The following is a 17,032-nucleotide window of genomic DNA, read 5'->3' on the forward strand; positions in this document are numbered from 1 at the left end:
GTCCTATCTCCAGTGTAATTAAATAATGCTTGGGAATTTATTTCCTAAATGTTTGTTAAACGTTTGTAGGCAGGAGCTGGTTTAATTCAAAGAAGGACTTTTATACAATTAGCTGGAAAAAAACAGTTACGGTCTGGCAGAGCTGTGTATGGAAGCCCGAGGCTCCCGGGCAGCCTGAGCCGAGCCAGCAGAAGCAAGGCTCAGCAGCCCTGTGAACGGGGGGACGCGATGAGCACTTCCCATGGGTCAGCTCCGGAACCAAGCATCCTAGAGAGGGGTCGCATATGGCCTCCCGCAGCAACACGTGCCAGGCAGGAATCTGACACCAACGCCCGCCTCAGCTCATTTCCCCCGAATGGTGCAGGCTGAGTATTTTACCAACTAAGTAGGCTAGGAGCTCCTGGGTGCTCTACAAGACGCCACGAAGGAGGCCAGCACACCCACAGCACTGGCCTCTCCCCGTACACCCTCCTGCATCATGTCTGCACCCACCCTCGGAATATGTACTCCAGAAATTCAAATTTCTAATTACAGTCTAACTTTCGTGTAGTGTCTTATGAACTTCCTGCCACATAGGTACAGTTTCCTCAGTATTCTTCCATAACTCTTTGCATTCTCAAATTAGATTCTAGGCAAAAAATATGCACTTTAATTTGTGCTTAAAGACAAGGAGTTAAGAACTACAACTAACTTTTTAAGAGCTTCTATCAAGCCAAAACAAAGACTTGACAAAAGGACACAAGACTATGGAAAAGTCACCCTTTTTTCTTTTCTAGGATGCAGCTACAAATATAGCCATATATTAATTATTTAAAGGCTACTCTTTCACATTATATACAACTTTCTTGGAGGATGCTATCTCTAAATATATGGAATTTCAGTGAGTACATCTGTATTTCCAAACAGCATTAGCCAGGACAGAGATTACCATAAGGAATGAGTTGTTGAAAATAAATCCACCTGCTGTTGATGGAGGACAAAAGGAGAATCCAGGCCACTGAGGGAGGACCACCTCACCTCGTGATCAGGGTTTGTTGCAAAGGGGTACAGTTTATCACTTGCTAAGTTATTCCTGCTAAGGGGATCAGTCTACAGGGCTGAGAGACCAACTTTAATGAGTCCTTAGAGGAGAGCTGAGTGATGAGAAAGTGCCTGTAATAATTTAGAAATAACAAGACTGATGGTTAACTCCTCTGAAATTTTCAAATTTCAAGATCTGCACTAGAGAACTGGCATTTATGTCTAAAACTTAGTGATTTTGTGCTTATAATTTGTGCTCTTAAATTTGTATTTATTAGTCTCAGGTATTAATAAATTATTAATACTCCCCTGGAACAGAGCAAAATCAGACTCCAAAACTTCCATTTTAATTTATTCACTACTGGTGCCCATTCCTACTGAAGCCAAAGTCTGCCTGTGTTAAAAATTTAGTGTGTACTTCCTAATGTAACCAAGCACAGTACAATAAACCCAGAAAAAAAGAATTTTAACTTTCATATTACTAGTTGCATCCCAGCTTTGCTCTCATTGATTTTCATTACTCATTTCAGATTGGTCCACAGCTTTGAACTTAATACATTCAGGAAAAAACAAGAGTATCTTGCCAAGTTAAGAGCAATATTTGCAAGGAAATTAGAGACAACTCCAGTCATTCATTAAGTGAAAACTTTGTATTTCACTTTGATATTTTTAAAGATGGTACTGGTGTATGTCTGATTTTTGAGCCAATAGCTACAGCGTATACAGGACATATAGAAGTGCTCATGTTACCTGTGACAACAGACAGAACAGAAAACATGTTTGTGTGCTTGCAGAGTAGATAGTACAAATGCTGACCATAAGGCAGGCCGCTGAGTGACAGTATCCGAAACATCTGCAGTTAATTTTTGGATATTCTGCGTGTACTGAGGAATTCCATCATTCCTGCAGACATCAAGGCTATGAGCAGAAACACCGTCCCTACCTACCTGCATGTGCCTAGAGCCACCTGCCATAGACTCATTTAGCTGCATCCAGCCCTGGGCTTGGCTTCATTAACACAAAACCTGAACTGCTTCCCCTTAAGATTGATAGCATTAGGATACAACAAGCCACGCCTTGAGGAGCCTGTGTACGCACACACAGGTCTAAGGAGCCACACGTGCCCTTTAGTATCCAAAAGGCACATTCAGCAGACTCGTGCGTGCAGTCAGCAGAATCACTCACCGCTCTCCCAGAACCAGCCCCAGCTGTCAGGATGAAGTATCAGTTGTATCGGAAGGCAACTGCTACCAGTCAATCAGGTCCAGCAAAACTAGGCCAAACTTAATACACTGAGAAACTTTACAACCGGCATAGAATATCTATACCTTAACTTTCACTGCAGTTTTAAACAAATTGAGCATTGAAATTAAAAAACATGAAAAAACTAAGATTCATTTTGTAATCTGTGCTTTTCTAAGATAAAGGAGGTGAGTAGGCCATATATTTGCCAGTCCCACTAGGGCAAAATTACTTCATCTTACTGATTCAATAATCCTAACACTGAAAGTACTGTCCAGGATTCTTGTTTATCTGTGCAGAGTGTTTCCTGGCTTCTCAGTCCAAAACCTTAAAGCACTCAGAAGTATAGTTTGCAATTTGTGTTTAATTATTTTTGACTCAGATATTTACAGCAATTGCCAGTAAGAAATCCCTAATTAGAAATCTCAGATTTTTCTCCTTCTGCATAGAAATGCAGTTGTTACTGTAGCATTATTTATGAGTAGTGAAAAAAGTAATTGATTTCACCTACATCATCAAAAAAGAAAGGTTGTTATAATGACTACTGCAACAGATACCAGGTTGGAGGCTAGTGCAGGACTACAAAACATCAGTGCATCTGCAGTAATAGCACGGTTTTGATTTACAGAGAGCTTCCTGGGGAATGGAACCACATGAAATGGGGTTTTACCTGCATGATGCACCTCCAAGGGAAGTTTTCTTGCAGATGGACCTGGATGAGGGGTCTTGGTAGCAGTGTAAAACCCATCGGGCAACAGGTAACAGCAGCACTGCTCCTCAGTACCTCCAGTCACTCCCAGCATTCCCCAGCTGCAAGAAACCTCAGGCTGTGCTGCAGTCACACCCTGAAGTCTCTGCTGTCATGGATGTCATGAGGCGGACAAGCAAAACATTTCACCTCCTGAGTTCGGGACACCATAACACCATGCCCTCCCCACCGCCATCACAGCCTGCCCCCGAAGCATCGCACTGTGGCTGCTCCCCAGGAGTACAGGGAGCAGCAGACAAATTGACACAACCTCACAACTCCCTGAATTTACACCAGGAGCCCTGACTACCCTAGAAATGCAGAGACTACAAAGGTATAAAACAAACCACACAGTGCACACACCGTACCTTGCATCCCTGATGCACATACATGCATTAGGAAAACAGACGCAAACTTATTTTAGAAGTTTTTGCTGAGATTTTTGGTTTCATGTTTACAGTATGTGTGTATATATATATGGAGCCTCTAACTCTAATAATAAATACAATTTAGCTTCAAGCTAAAAAGTTAATTTTGAGTCAGAGATAGAATTAATCATAAATCTGTTTTTTCTCCAAAGACAAGACTAAGCTGTTCAAGAGAACCTGCGCACAACACTATAGCAGGCATCCAAAATCTAACAAATTTCATCATCCATGTCCTTTGTATCTTCACGTACCATAAAAGTTTTGAAAGCTTTTGAAGTTTTCTAATGGTGTCTCTCTATGACGGGATTGGGAAATCAGAATGTTACAAGAGAGACATAATTGCACTGCACTGTATCACTCAAGTAGTAAGTGTTCATCCAGTTACTGTCCAGGTAGGGAAACCAGTAAAAGAAAAAAATGTTCTTTCTGACCCTGAAACAAAATAGGCTTCCTTTACTAACATGCATACCATATGCTTCTCAGACACATTGCAACAGTGGGTAAACACAAATGACTTCAGGAGAGGCATCAGTTTTTCCCCTATAAATGCTTCAGGAACTGTGGCTTCCAATGTTTTGGGGTCCTCAGGGCACACTTCATATATTGTTTTTAAAGCTTATTATAGACCCTAGGGAGGAAAACTTAGATCAAATAAAGTTTGACAGGTAAAGGGCATTCTGAAGACTCCATAAGCATACCTGCTACAGGGGAAATGTGTTCACAATGTAGAAAACCCTTTCTATGCCATGCAGAAAGATGTCTCCCTTGCAAATGTTTTTTCAAGCATTCCTTACTACCTATCAGGAAAAATATCATTTCACTTTAAGTATAAGCACTACCTTACTCCTTTTGTGCTGTCTTCCTCATTGTCACTTAGTTACTGTGCAGATCAGCTGCAGAAACTGCAAACTAAGGAACACAAACAAACAAACAGTATCACAATTCCTCATGTTTGAAATAGTGCACTTAAAAATAAATCCTTTCATATAAAAATCAAGGTACATAATAGTAGCTCCAGGAACATCTAGAAACATTTTAAAAAGTCCTTCTGCTTGCTCATCAATCCAGCCAAGATGAAAAGTTTACATTGTCTTGAACGGTGAGCATTTTTATTTACGCATGTAACTTCAGAACACCTTATGGGGAGGACTTCCTACAGCTCCTCCAAGAAACTAGCTTAATCTCTAGTGCGTCCAGATGCAAGTACCTGGAGTCTTTACTCACTTTCAAAAAAAAGTCTAGGTCAACATATTTTAAGAGTTGCATTTAGTAATTTATTTATTTTTTATTAACAATTCTCAACAAAAGCCTTTGTTATTTTCTTCAAGACAATATCTGTTAACAAGGCTAACAAGGGTTCGTGCAGTAATAGCTACAGTAATGAAAACATGCTGTAAAACAGTTAATGTTCTGAACGTTATTTTTTCAGATACATGAGATTATAAAGTATATAAACCTACTGCTGTAACAATTTCTGCTTCTACAATGCCACCTAAAAATCTCAGAACTTTCCACTCAATATTTGCAGTATTCATGCATATGTTCCATTTTTTTCACATGTTCGATGACAACTGTTCTTTAACAGCAGAAGTCAGACTTTTACTGAGATATTACTGAGGACATATATTATAGGAAAAGCTGTTGAAAGCAGTACTGAAAATAATTCAGAGGTCAAATTTATGTTATATATTAGTTTTATGTAACCAAACTCTGCTCAGCTGAAGTAAGCCAAGAAAATGTAACGCAGGGAGGACAGCCGCAGGCACTCAGCCTCCGCCGGCACCGCCACGCACCTCAGCGTCAGGGGAGCCTCCCTCAACCCCCAGGGGCCTCTGCCCCTCGGCAAGGGCACTGCCCCGTGCTCACACAGCGTCACGGCCACTGCCCCGTGCTCACACAGCGTCACGGCCACCAAGGCCTCTTTCCGTCTGCAGCAGCACTACCACTGCAGAAATCGGTTGCAAGGAAGATTTAAGGACAACTGACATCAGATCTGCTGCACATCCAAGAGATGTAGTCCTAGATGCCAGACAGAACACCGCATGGAGTAAAGCAGCTAAGATTGGACATAATCTTACACCAACAACGAGGAGCTACGCAGGTGGCTATTTGGCAATGTGCTTTTTGATCAAAAGTCCACTGATGAAGAATTTCAGGTTCAAAAACTGACTATTCTACTTGCAGACTTACACCTAGCTTTGTCCTGGAGCAAACCTACCCGTCTTTTAATTACAGCCTTTTAAACCAACGTGCCCTTCCCACTGCTGCTCGTACTTATCCAAATGCTTCCTGAGCTGTGAGGTGACTCCCAAAATAGCGAGACATGGTTTCAAACAGCACCAGCCCTGTTCCCTGGTTCTTCTGACGGACGCAGCCTCTTATGCCATGTTTTACACCAGCCCACATAAGTAACAGAAGGCAAGAGGTTAACTCACCCCAAAGACGCGTCCCTTCCCCAGGCCTCCTCGAGGCCGTGCCACATGAGGAGTGACCCGGGCCTTGCTGGCAGCTGTGCCCAGCCGGCAGGCCGCGGTGCTGCAGCCTGGTGCTCATCACACGCCAAAAGCTCACGGGGCTCTACTCACATACCTCACCTCAAACCAAAAGAAACAGGAAAAGGGTGGCTGGTTATATAGGGTGATGAAGGTAAACCAGCTGCAGCCTGCATGTTAATTAGGCTGATTCATCTAAACAGATGTGAAAAATTTAAAAAAAATTAAACTAGGAAACAAATAGGAAGCAGGCAATTACACAGTGATAACCAAGATAAATTCAATATTACCACCCACCAAATAAGCTTACCATTCAAGCCTCAGCAGTTCTTACATTCATGACCTCCAGCTTAGTAGGAACAGGACAAATAGCAGGTGTTCTTTCCTGAGATATTTTCTCAGGAGAAAAAAAAAAAAAAAAAGCATTTTACTCTCTTAGTTAAAGTTACACTGGCTTTATACGACCAGAACCAGTGTAGTTACAAGGTACCCAAGTATACTGGAAAACATCTGATTTCAGTAATGCTTTATAAAGAAGGCACTCAAAGTGAAAACGTTCCATTTTCCTAGTTTACAAATATTTAGAACACAAGTTAACTAAACAGACAGTCCTCCTGTTAGTTCACTATCATGAGCCATGTGGTCCTAGTGAGGTTAATGTAAGTTATGATACGTTTAATTCACTGAAACCCAAAGTTCAAACACTGCTATGTCTGCTTTAAGAAGTTAACAAAATTTCAGGTTTCTCAGCCATTGCTGATTTGTATTTGCTTAGCTTTATCGACAGTTGTTATTGACAGCTACGTAGCCTGACTGTAAGTAACTATCTAAATATGAGAGGGACCTAGTTGGGGAGCGGAGAATGAAGCGGGTCAACCCTTCTGGTCAGCTCGTCCCCAGGCTGGCTCTGGCTTTGGCAAGGTGTTACTCTTGCATTGAACTGAAAATATCAAGATGAAATCATTAAAGTCAGTTTGCTTAGGTTGGTTCTCTGTTGTTTTGTTTTGTTTTGTTTTTTTAAATGAGCCTTCCTTAATATTCTGAATTCACTTGTGCCCAAATCAAGAGGCATTCACAGGTCATCTCAAAACTGAAGCCAAACTAGCTGGCTTTCACAAAGATTTACTGCTGATGCTTATGTCGATAAGCATTTTTTCCTGCTCCAGCTTTCCTTTCCCTACAAAGCTGATATTTTGCACAGCTTTAACCCAGGAAAATATAAAGGTTTTTTAGAGATATTTGATGGATTTTTTTCCACGCTGCTGTCTGTTAGGAATATATAATTTTTCCTTCAGAAAGTGTGCACATCTACAGGCGATATAGGGAAATGCCAAATGGTAAACTTAAATACAGATATACTCTCCCAAAACCTGAAATTAAGCTATTGTTATTACACCGTTCAAGGAATCGAATGACTACTAACCACAATTTAGCTAAGATCAAGTGTAAAATCTGTTTAATAATATCCGATACATCCTCTATCTAGGAGATTATACCCTGCATTTGCAGGGCATTGACTCAATAATCTAATAGGTCTTTTCCATCTCTGACTTCTATTAGCCTATGAATTATAACAAAAGGACCATTAGGCAAACCATAATTGTGGAAACAGCCTTTGACACATGAGACTAACTACTGCTGTGGTACAGGGGGGAAAAAAAATAAAATTAAAACATGGACAGACAATTGAAAGTAAAGCTTTCCCTTTATCCAAGTGTTAACTCACTTGATTAAAATCCTGAAAAAAGCTCGGTAAGTCACAGAGAAAACACTTTTTCTCCCCATCCTGCTAGGTAAAATGCCTTGCTTTCACAGCACAGCAAATGCTACTTTGTCACCAAAGGAGGAACTGGGACAAGGGAGTTACGTGGGACATTTTCCTTAACTACTATGTCTGTCCAACCAAAGTTTCCTTAGTCGAAACCTATACTGGCAGCCTGCCTTTGTTCTGTTGAGGGAAGTCACATGTCTTATCTTTCAATGAGATTTATCTGAGAGAAAAAAAACGAAAAAAAAGAAAAGGTGCATAGCATAATGCTAAGGTTCACTATCTGTGAAGGATTTTGAAAATGCAGGCATCCTCTAACAGCAATGTCTATCACACATTCCTGTAAAGAAGGTCATCAGCTCTGCAAATATCTTAGAGAAAGTGTAACAAATGAAGTCACATTTTAATACATTAACAGGGAGCATAAACTTTACAATAGCCCAGCAATGTAGATACATGCAAAGAAGATAGCAAAAAATTAAGATTTTAGCTCCCTTCTGCTGGGGCTCGTTTAGATTTCTGAATTTAACCTGCTCGCTGTGTTAGCAGTGGTCGGTATCACTTTCCCTGGATGTTGCAGGAGCTGCCAAAATCAACGCAAGACAGAAGGGCTGTCTACACGGAAACATTATTTCTCCTGAGCATCTGCCCTCTCCTGACAGCACGTACAATACCAGGCATTCCACCTCAGCCACTGCCAGCACGTCCTCCTGCAGGGAAACACGGCACCATCGGTACCAGTAAGACTGACCGAAGACCCAGGATTCGCTCCGTGTTTGGGAACAGCTGAATTAATTGCAGCAGAGCTATTCACTGACATGAAGGCAACCAGAAGCCTACGTTTCTGTATGAAGGCCTTGATGCTACGCTTTTGACAGGTGCGTAGAGATTTAACGTCACAGATAAGGGAAAGAACACACCATTAAGCTAGGTCGCCTTGGCTCCACGCTTTTGTAGCCCACAACAGCAGGTACGTGGCCCCTCCATTCAGAAAAAGGGCTCGAGGAGCACATCGGCATTTGGCATTAACAAAGCTCCGCTGGCACTCGAAGTCAATCATCATCAATACACTTCTGACAAAAATCACAGCTTTCAGTTTTCCATAATTTTTTAAGTTTAATTAATAAGTACTTTTAGCATGAACAACTGTTCCTTTTTTTTCCATTACCTTCTAAGATGAATGCTTCTGCAAAACACATTCATTAAAGACAGTTCTACAGTATCATCTGTTTATGCTGTCGCTATTTGCAAATACTGCAAAGAAAAAGCACTGGCTAATATCTTACCTTTATGGATTCTACTGCTTACAAAAGCAAGAGGTTTAGCTGTAGGAACTGCAAACGGGAGCCAAGCCCATGCATTCATTTGTTGTACAGGCTTCCTCACACAGCTGTGCCACTGCACCATGGAGCAGACTTGCAACACATCTGCTCATCCAGTCCCAGCCCTCTGCTGTGCAGGAGCTGCCAATTGTGCCTCGCTGTGCCAAACCATGTGGCAGAGAGTTTTTATTATTATTTATGAAACAGAGGGATATCCAGTAGGGATTAGGAGGACTCTCAAGATCACTTCTGTTTGTGACTCGAGCAGGATTTGAAAACAGGTCTTTTCAAATGGCAGCGAGTAAAATTATACAGTTCTACAACAACATACTTATAGCTATATTAACACTTTCATTTAAAAATCAGTTTTCCAAGGGTTTTATGAGTTGGCAGTAAATATTCTCCATGAGCTCATAGCAGCCTCACCTGAATTATTTTTCTCATTAAAATCGGATCCTATGAAATATCCGAGCAAAGAGTCTGTTGACTGAACAGAATCCATGAAAGAAAAGAAAAGAAAAAAAAAACATACAGGCAAAACCCACTTGGGTTAAACAGGAAAGTTTCACCAGTCCATGGTTATGGCAGGCTTGTTTTCATCACCTTCTGTACTTTATAGCCACTGGCTTCAGCAAACACAACCACAAACAGCACAGGAAACAATCCCGCACTAGCAGGAGCTCGACAGAGTATGAGTTTAACAGAAATGTTAATATTGACTCTATCTCAAATACAACACCCACGTTTAAACAGGTTTCTTGGTGTTTCATTCCACAGCTCTGCTGGACTTCCACTCCATCATATCGGGATTCATCACACTCCGAAAGAGAGGAACGGAGTGGTCTGGTCCATCTCGCCTTTCCGCCCCAAATCACACCTCCGATTTTAATTTTGCCTGTGCATCCCATGACAAACTCATTGAACTGTTACATTTCCTTCCAGCTCTGATTTAGCATTTTCTTTACAGTTGCTTCCTTCTCACCAGTATCTGTGCTCTGTGTGATTTCCATGCTACAAGGCAAAGCACGAGTTAATCCATCAAGGGAAAACAAAGTCATGCTGAGCCTGGCCCCAGCTCCCAGTCCCTGCTTGTCACAGGGGGAAGCCTCCCAGCTTCTGCAGGGCCCTGTATACGCTGGTCATCTCTAACCATCCCGATTCCTTGAAAAACATTCCATCTAGAAGCACGATGCACTCGCTGTTTGTCTTCCAAAGCACCTTGCTCAAACCCAGGGAGCTCGATGCCAGGCACAGCAGAAGCTCGCCCCAGACGCCCGACCCAAGGTCCGTGCCAACCAGCCTGCCCCAGCACCCTGGTATCGGCCCTTCAGCTGGCCCTCGGCCATGCCAGGCTGCTGCTGGCTCCCCAGCTTTAATGAATCTTTCAGGAAAGATTTCGTGAGGCACGGCATTAAACGTTCAAATGTATTGCTGTCTTCTGCTTTTTCATGCGCTGCCTTTGTGATTCAGACCACAACAATGATTGGATTTGATAGCGTAGTTGCTCTTACATTAAAACATAACCGTTCTTTTAACATTTCATGTTTGTCTGAAAAAGGAGCGCTGCTGTATTAAACCTAGCTAAATATTTGCTTAACTTTCAAGGGAATTGTGAATGTAAAAATAAAAACACCACAAGGTTTCTTTTTGAAATTGTGCTCAAGTGCAGTAACATCTGCAAGCGTTCTCGGGGACTGTACATCCCCTGCTCACCGCAGAGAATGAACCTGGTCAAAGTTCCCACAACAGGTATTTCTCAGACTCCAGAAATAATGGTTTCCATCCTTGCTTACTGAAGCTGCGGCTTTCTTTTTTATGATTTTAACAAAGGAATAGATAGCAGATGATTGCAGTTTATTTTATGCTAACAACAACCTCGCCCTGTTGTCTCTGGTACCAAAGAACTATGCTATTGTTTCACATTTGTTTTGTAATTCTGCTAAAATACAACTCTGAAATAAACGTAATGTGGAAAACATATATTTCTGAGTCATAGCCATATTGCTCTCTTACAAAGGATTATGGAAATAATGTGAACACATGAAATTGATTTGTTTTTGTTAGGAAATAAAGAACTAAAATTTTTACTTTGAGTTCTAAAAATTCCATTAGAAATTACCACAAAAACTGATTTTTAGAAAGGTTTTTCATTAGCATATGGCTTGAAATTAATTTGTAATACACGTTAACTGTTTTATTATCCTTGCTTATGCCTTCAGTCACATAGTAGATTATTCTCACCATAAACCTCATAAATACCTGGTTTGGGGTTTCTGTTCTTTGGGAGCCTCTACCATTTACTACACATACACATTATGGGATGATGCTACACTAACATATCCTTAGCTTTAGAAGTCTATCTGTACTAGTATATTCATCTGCCCAACGTTTGCACAATCAGACTCCTGTTACAAAGCAAAGTCTGCAGGCGGATACCGAAGTCTCACCACAGTACTCGGGAATCGCATCCATGCTCACCGGAAGCACCATACAGGGAAATATCCAATTTTTAAAAAAGAAAAAAGGGTTACTATAGTACCTAGTCATTTGTCTTCACAAAATGTGTAATTGTAGGTGTAGGGAAATACTGTTTTGAAAATGATAGCCCTGAACCTTCGTTAAATACCTTCAGTTACCAAACCAAACAGCAAACAGCGTTTACAGGAGCAGCGAGTTCTGCTTCAGCGGACTCAGCAGATTCCCGCTTTTACACTTCTACTCTTGCTATTTCCTACAGCAGTAAAGTTGTCAAAACTACAGATCCTAGCCTACAAAAACTGCTCCGAAACAAAATTACCCGGCGAGTTAATTACCGCTACGGCTGCTTACACAGAGGATTTTTAAAACTGGATGCAGGTAACAAAAACCAGAGTCCGTGAGGACACTTCCTGAGTACACGGCGATCCCTTAATGCCAGTGGACTGGCTCCCCGGCGGGCAGGCAGGCAGGCAGCGCGCCTCCCTGCAGACGGCGGGTGCACTCAGGATCCCCGACCCCAGGCCACCGAAGCCGGGCACGTCAGCGCGGTGATGCATCCCACCCCGGGGAGCGCGGGCGGGTGGCACGCGGAGCTCCCACTCCCGGCAGCCCGTGAAGCAAAGCAGCCCTGACACCACCGCCGGGGAAGGCTGCTCACCTGCCCTTCCACCTGGAGGGACGGAGCTGTCACGGCGGCTGACAAGAAGTAAGTGGAGATAAAAACAGGAGAAATATCTGGGACAAAAAAATGTCAGACCTTACAAACTCGGGAGCAGTCTTAAGGAGAATAACATTTAGAAGTAATCCTAAAGAATTAGCCATGTCAGCGTTAAAGAAGAGTGATCGCTCCGTTAAGGTACCGAATTACCTGCAGAACTTCCTGACAGACCTCTCACAGCGACGGGCGCTGGCATCTGCCCACGACGAGCCTGGCATGCCGCTTCTATGCAGCAAAGGAACAAAGACTGCACTTTTTCTTTCAAAATGCTAGCGCTTACAGCGTTAGCACATCTCGGTGACACGCGGGCACAAGCACCACCAGTGCACAGACACAGCCCCCGCACGCCGCAGCACGCCGCAGCCGCGGTTGGGCAGGCCCTTGGTTGGGGCCCAGGCCCGATCGCTGCGACCGCTGCCACGTCCACCACCCCGAGGGTTCAGCCCCACTTCGCTTGCCAGATGTCCCGGCTCCTCTCTGCCTTCCAACTTCACGCTGAGGACCGCTGGGCTGAAACTAAGACACTGCTGGTGATCTGGAAGGTGGGCCCTGTGTATTTCAGCAGCTGTCCCAATCCTCCCGCCACAACCCGAGCCCATCCCAGGCTCAAGGTGACTTTCCCTCACCGGAGCCGGGACATTTCCAGAGGGGCTCACGGCAGCAGCTCGCTCTGCCCCCAGCGCGGCTTCTCCTCGGTGGCCTTTTAAGCTCCGCTGCAGAGCTTGTCGCTTCTCTTTAGTTCTTCATGAAGAAGCTCGAGGTTTTCTTGTTTCAAGGTATATACCTTAACCATTTAATAAAGATGGGCAATCAACGTAGGCCTAACGTTTTGCCTTGCTATACACTAGAGCACACATCTGCGACATCTCACCTTTGGGCCAAATACAAGTGTGTTACCAAACCCAAATCAAGAACTGTGTATCTGTTTCTGTAAGCAAATACAGGCACTTCCTCAGCATTCAAGGATTACAGGTCCCAACTGTTTTTACAAGTTTTGTTGGAGGATGGGAACATACAGATGAACTTTTTGCCATTTATTTTACAACTGGATTACAGCTACATTTTATTGTCGGTAATTCTGACTGGGTTATCAAAGTACACCATGTAATTCACACGTGACATTAAAATGATAGAATAATTAAAATTTCAGATTGATGTCTCTGTAAAAAACTAAGTTGGCTAAGAAAAATTAGCTGAGTAATATTATTTATTATTTATTAACATGAACAAGCCCATATGCCTTTAATAAGATATGCAGCAAGCATTAAACACTATCTGAGCCAGTGCTGTAGAATGGATTTGTTCTATTAAAGCCATTACTTCCATCACCAGATCTGAAGCACTGCGATTTAGAGCATTAACCCAGCATACACATCAACAGCCACTGCCTACAGAAAAACAACTGCAATAACCACAACTGCTGCGAGGCAGAGGAACCAGGCTTCAGTCCCACCGAGGAAATTTACATTAAAAAGCTGTGTGTATACACACAAAAGTTGGCCAAGTATCATTTCTACTAAATAGAAACATATATCTGTATTAAACTCTATCTGCATCCTGAGAACCACTTAATTGTTAAAGAGGAGTAAACCGGAACGTAACCACAGCACCTGCCTGTCACTGTGAATGTTCTCCTACCACAGAGAAGGTCCTCCCAAATTTACTAACGAGATGGCTTTCATACAGAGTACTGTGTACAGATGTAGATAAAAACTAGAAATAATCTAAGTATGAGGCCGACTCCACAGACGAATTGTGTACATTTATCCAAAATTTGTTGTAACATCAGTCATTCAGTAGTGTGGCACACTCTCCATCTTGCAGAAAACATTGCGTTGGAAAGTCAGGCAATCACAAGTCCTCAATTTCCAGATATATAATCACCTTGCTGAATTAAGTGCCGCTGTCTTGCTAGTACTGTAATAAGCCTAATATATTTATATTGCGTCTACATTAAGTCCTAGTTATGCAGAAATCCCTTGCCTTCAGATTTTTACAAATCTGTATGCCAGACGTGCCTCTTTTGAAAGAGAACACAAATCACCTGTTTTGTCAAAATGAGCTCTTCTGGTTATAGTTGCATCACATTAAAATGCAATAATCCCATTATTTACCTAGACACATACTTCGAAATCAAAAACCAAAGCTTCTTTGCAGACCCAGCCTTCTGCCTCCCACCCACCAACCCACACCCCAGTGATGTGGCGAAGGCTACTATTTACTGCAAAAATTGGGGAGGGGGGAAGACAGGAGGAAATCAGAAAAACAGAGAAAGAGCACACCATATATAAAATGTCAAATATGTCAAAACATTCATGAATACCAACATCTCCCTCCGCACCATAGCCAGCTATAAAGGTTACTTAGGGCTAACGTTTCAGCAAGTGCAGATTATGCAGCAGTGGGTTTACTAATACATAAAAAATCACCTACAGGTGCATCGGATGTGCTCTTATGTATGCAGCCAGAACAGGGATTTCTACCACTATAGAAAAGTCAGAAGGCTAAAATCACATAAAACGCGCATTTTCTAGCTTTGACTACCCTAGACATAAATTCCTGCTGGCTGTTCTCTATGCATGTGACATATGCAATGAGGATAATTAGGTAAAGGGCTAAGAAAGCAAGTGTTGCTGATTGCATTCCAAAACTAATAAAGCTCTGCGAGGGTGTCATGCCTACAGTAATTCATCTTTCCAATACTACGTTCAGAAAAGGCAGTTTCAGAATATGTCGCGACACTTTCTTGTCCCTAAGTCACCAATTGTGAATTCCATCAGAATAACTGCAGACGAGTACAGTTTTATGGAACGTGAAGCATAACACACGCGAGGCATACATTATACTACCCAGGCCCTCAGATAAATGAAGCTTAAATTAAATGTCAGAAGATGAATACAGTGTACTGTATTAGCAAACACCTGACCTGAACTCACCCCCAGTTTGTTTGTCAAGTTTGTAAACTCTAACATGTTTTGGAAAATTGTACTTTAGCCCAGTCCTCTCACCTTTCCAGACTAGACAGAGAAAGGTGTCCAGCACTGGAGAGGGGAAGAACAATGAGACACCCCGCAGTGTAACTGAGCAGGCTTCACTGGAAACAGAAATTTGTCTTTTGGATAAATAAAGCGAGCAGGCTCCACTCTTATGCATTGGTGCACTGAAGGAGTAGCTCCTAGAAGTCGGTGCAATTGTATGAGCAGCAAAGTTAGGTTAAAACCAACCCAGTGGCCTGATAACAAACTAGAAGAAAGGCAATGCTGAGGGAACAAAGCAAAACGGTTTTGTCTGCCTTCCCACGCAAGCCATGCAGAAAAGGCAGTAACAAATTTAATGATCAGCATGGAGCGAAAATAATTAATACAGCTCCTAATCTGGAACACTCCGCATCTAAAAGTGAAATCTTTTACTAACAAATCCTACCGATAGTGCCGTTTCAGAATTCCTCCTCCAGCTCCGTACCCTGCGCTGAACTTCGCCCCCCCCGCCCAGCGCCCCCCCGCCGTCCCGCTTCCCCCTCCCGGCAGCGCCGCGCAGCAGCCGCCGCCCGTCCCGGCTCGGGGGCGCCCAGCCCCGGGCAGCCCCGGGCAGCCCCCGGCCCGCCCGCACAGCAGCGCCTGGCGGCGGCCGAGCCCTGCGCATCCCGGGGCGCTGCCTCCCGTCTGCCGCCCGAAACCTGAGCCCCTGCCCCTGCCGCTGCCCCTGCCCATGCCCCTGCCCGTGGCCGTGCCCCCGCCGCGGGGCCGGAGCCGCCCGGCCGCTGCCCGGCGGAGCATCGGGGCCGCTGCTGCCCCTGCCCCGGTGCGGGGGGTTAAGCGCCTTAGGAAAGTTACTGCAAACCCCCCTGGGAAAGCATTTAGCGCAAGAAGCCTGAAGAGCAAATTCTAACAGGTGGAGCCTTCGTTGAAGGGTTAAAGCCTCAGCGGCCCCGGCCCCTGCAGCCGGCCGGGCAGCGCCCCGCCGCCCCCGCCCAGACGGGACCCCCGCACCGGCAGCAGCCTGCCACGGGACGGGGCGTTCTGCCCGTAGTTCTCAGCAATTCATTGCCCCTCGCCTAACCGAGCCGTAACGTCCCTTCCCCGACAAACCCGACGGGTCCGTTCCATCGGTCATGCCAGCACCAAACAACGCCGGTGGCCCTGGAACGGCACGGCACGGCTCGGCTCGGCACGGCTCGGCACGGCTCGGCTCGGGGCAGGGCGCGCCCGGGGCTGCCCGGGGCCGGGCCGGGCTCGGGGAAGCATCCCCGCACGGCGGGAGCGGCCGGGGCTGCGGGGCTCCGGGAGCGGGCCGCCAGCGGCGGGGAGGCAGCGGGGCCGGGCCCGGCAGGGCTGGGGCAGGCCGGGGGCACGGTGCCCACCTCGGTGCCCCCGAGGGGCACGGCGGGGGGGAGCCGCGAGCAGCCCCGCGGCCGACGCCGGGAGCCCCCCGCTCCCCGCCGCTCCCGGGGCCGCCCCCCCTGCCCGGCACAGGCCTGGGGCCGGTACCCGCGGGCGCTCTCCCCGAGCCGCCCCTGCCCGCTCCCGGAGCCCCGACGGCGCGGGAGCCTCTGCCCCGGGGCCGCGCTCTCCCGCGTGCGGGGGACGCGGCGCGGGGCCGGGCAGAGGCTCGGGGGATGCTCGGGGCCGGGAGCCGCCGCCCCCCGACGGGCAGAGCGGGGCGGCCGCGGGGCCCCCGCCAGCAGCCGCGGCTCGACGGGCGCCGCCGAGCCGTGCCCGCGGCCCGGGCCCGCCCCCTCCCGCTGCTCCTCCGGGGCCGGCCGCGCGGCGGGCGGCTGCGGGGCGCATCTCGAAGGAGAGGTTTGGAAAAGGCTGCG

At 45.4% G+C, this 17,032-nt stretch overlaps 1 long non-coding RNA gene across 2 annotated transcripts in view; it reads right to left on the reverse strand.

Annotated features, from left to right (window-relative positions):
- The window catches only part of LOC308198387, a 49,383-nt gene extending 42,480 nt beyond the window's left edge, over positions 1-6,903 (reverse strand). The window contains exons 1-2 of one of the 2 annotated variants that reach the window (XR_013953875.1): positions 5,874-6,903; positions 4,260-4,347 (exon numbers count right to left, since the gene is read on the reverse strand). This is a non-coding gene — a long non-coding RNA (uncharacterized lncRNA). The remainder of the gene's footprint in view (positions 1-4,259; positions 4,348-5,873) is intronic. The other variant, XR_013953876.1, reaches the window with a different exon arrangement.
- Positions 6,904-17,032: the final 10,129 nt, after the last annotated feature.

This window comes from Anser brachyrhynchus (genome assembly GCF_964034855.1).
Source record: "Anser brachyrhynchus genome assembly, chromosome: 7".
Taxonomy (NCBI): domain Eukaryota; kingdom Metazoa; phylum Chordata; class Aves; order Anseriformes; family Anatidae; genus Anser; species Anser brachyrhynchus.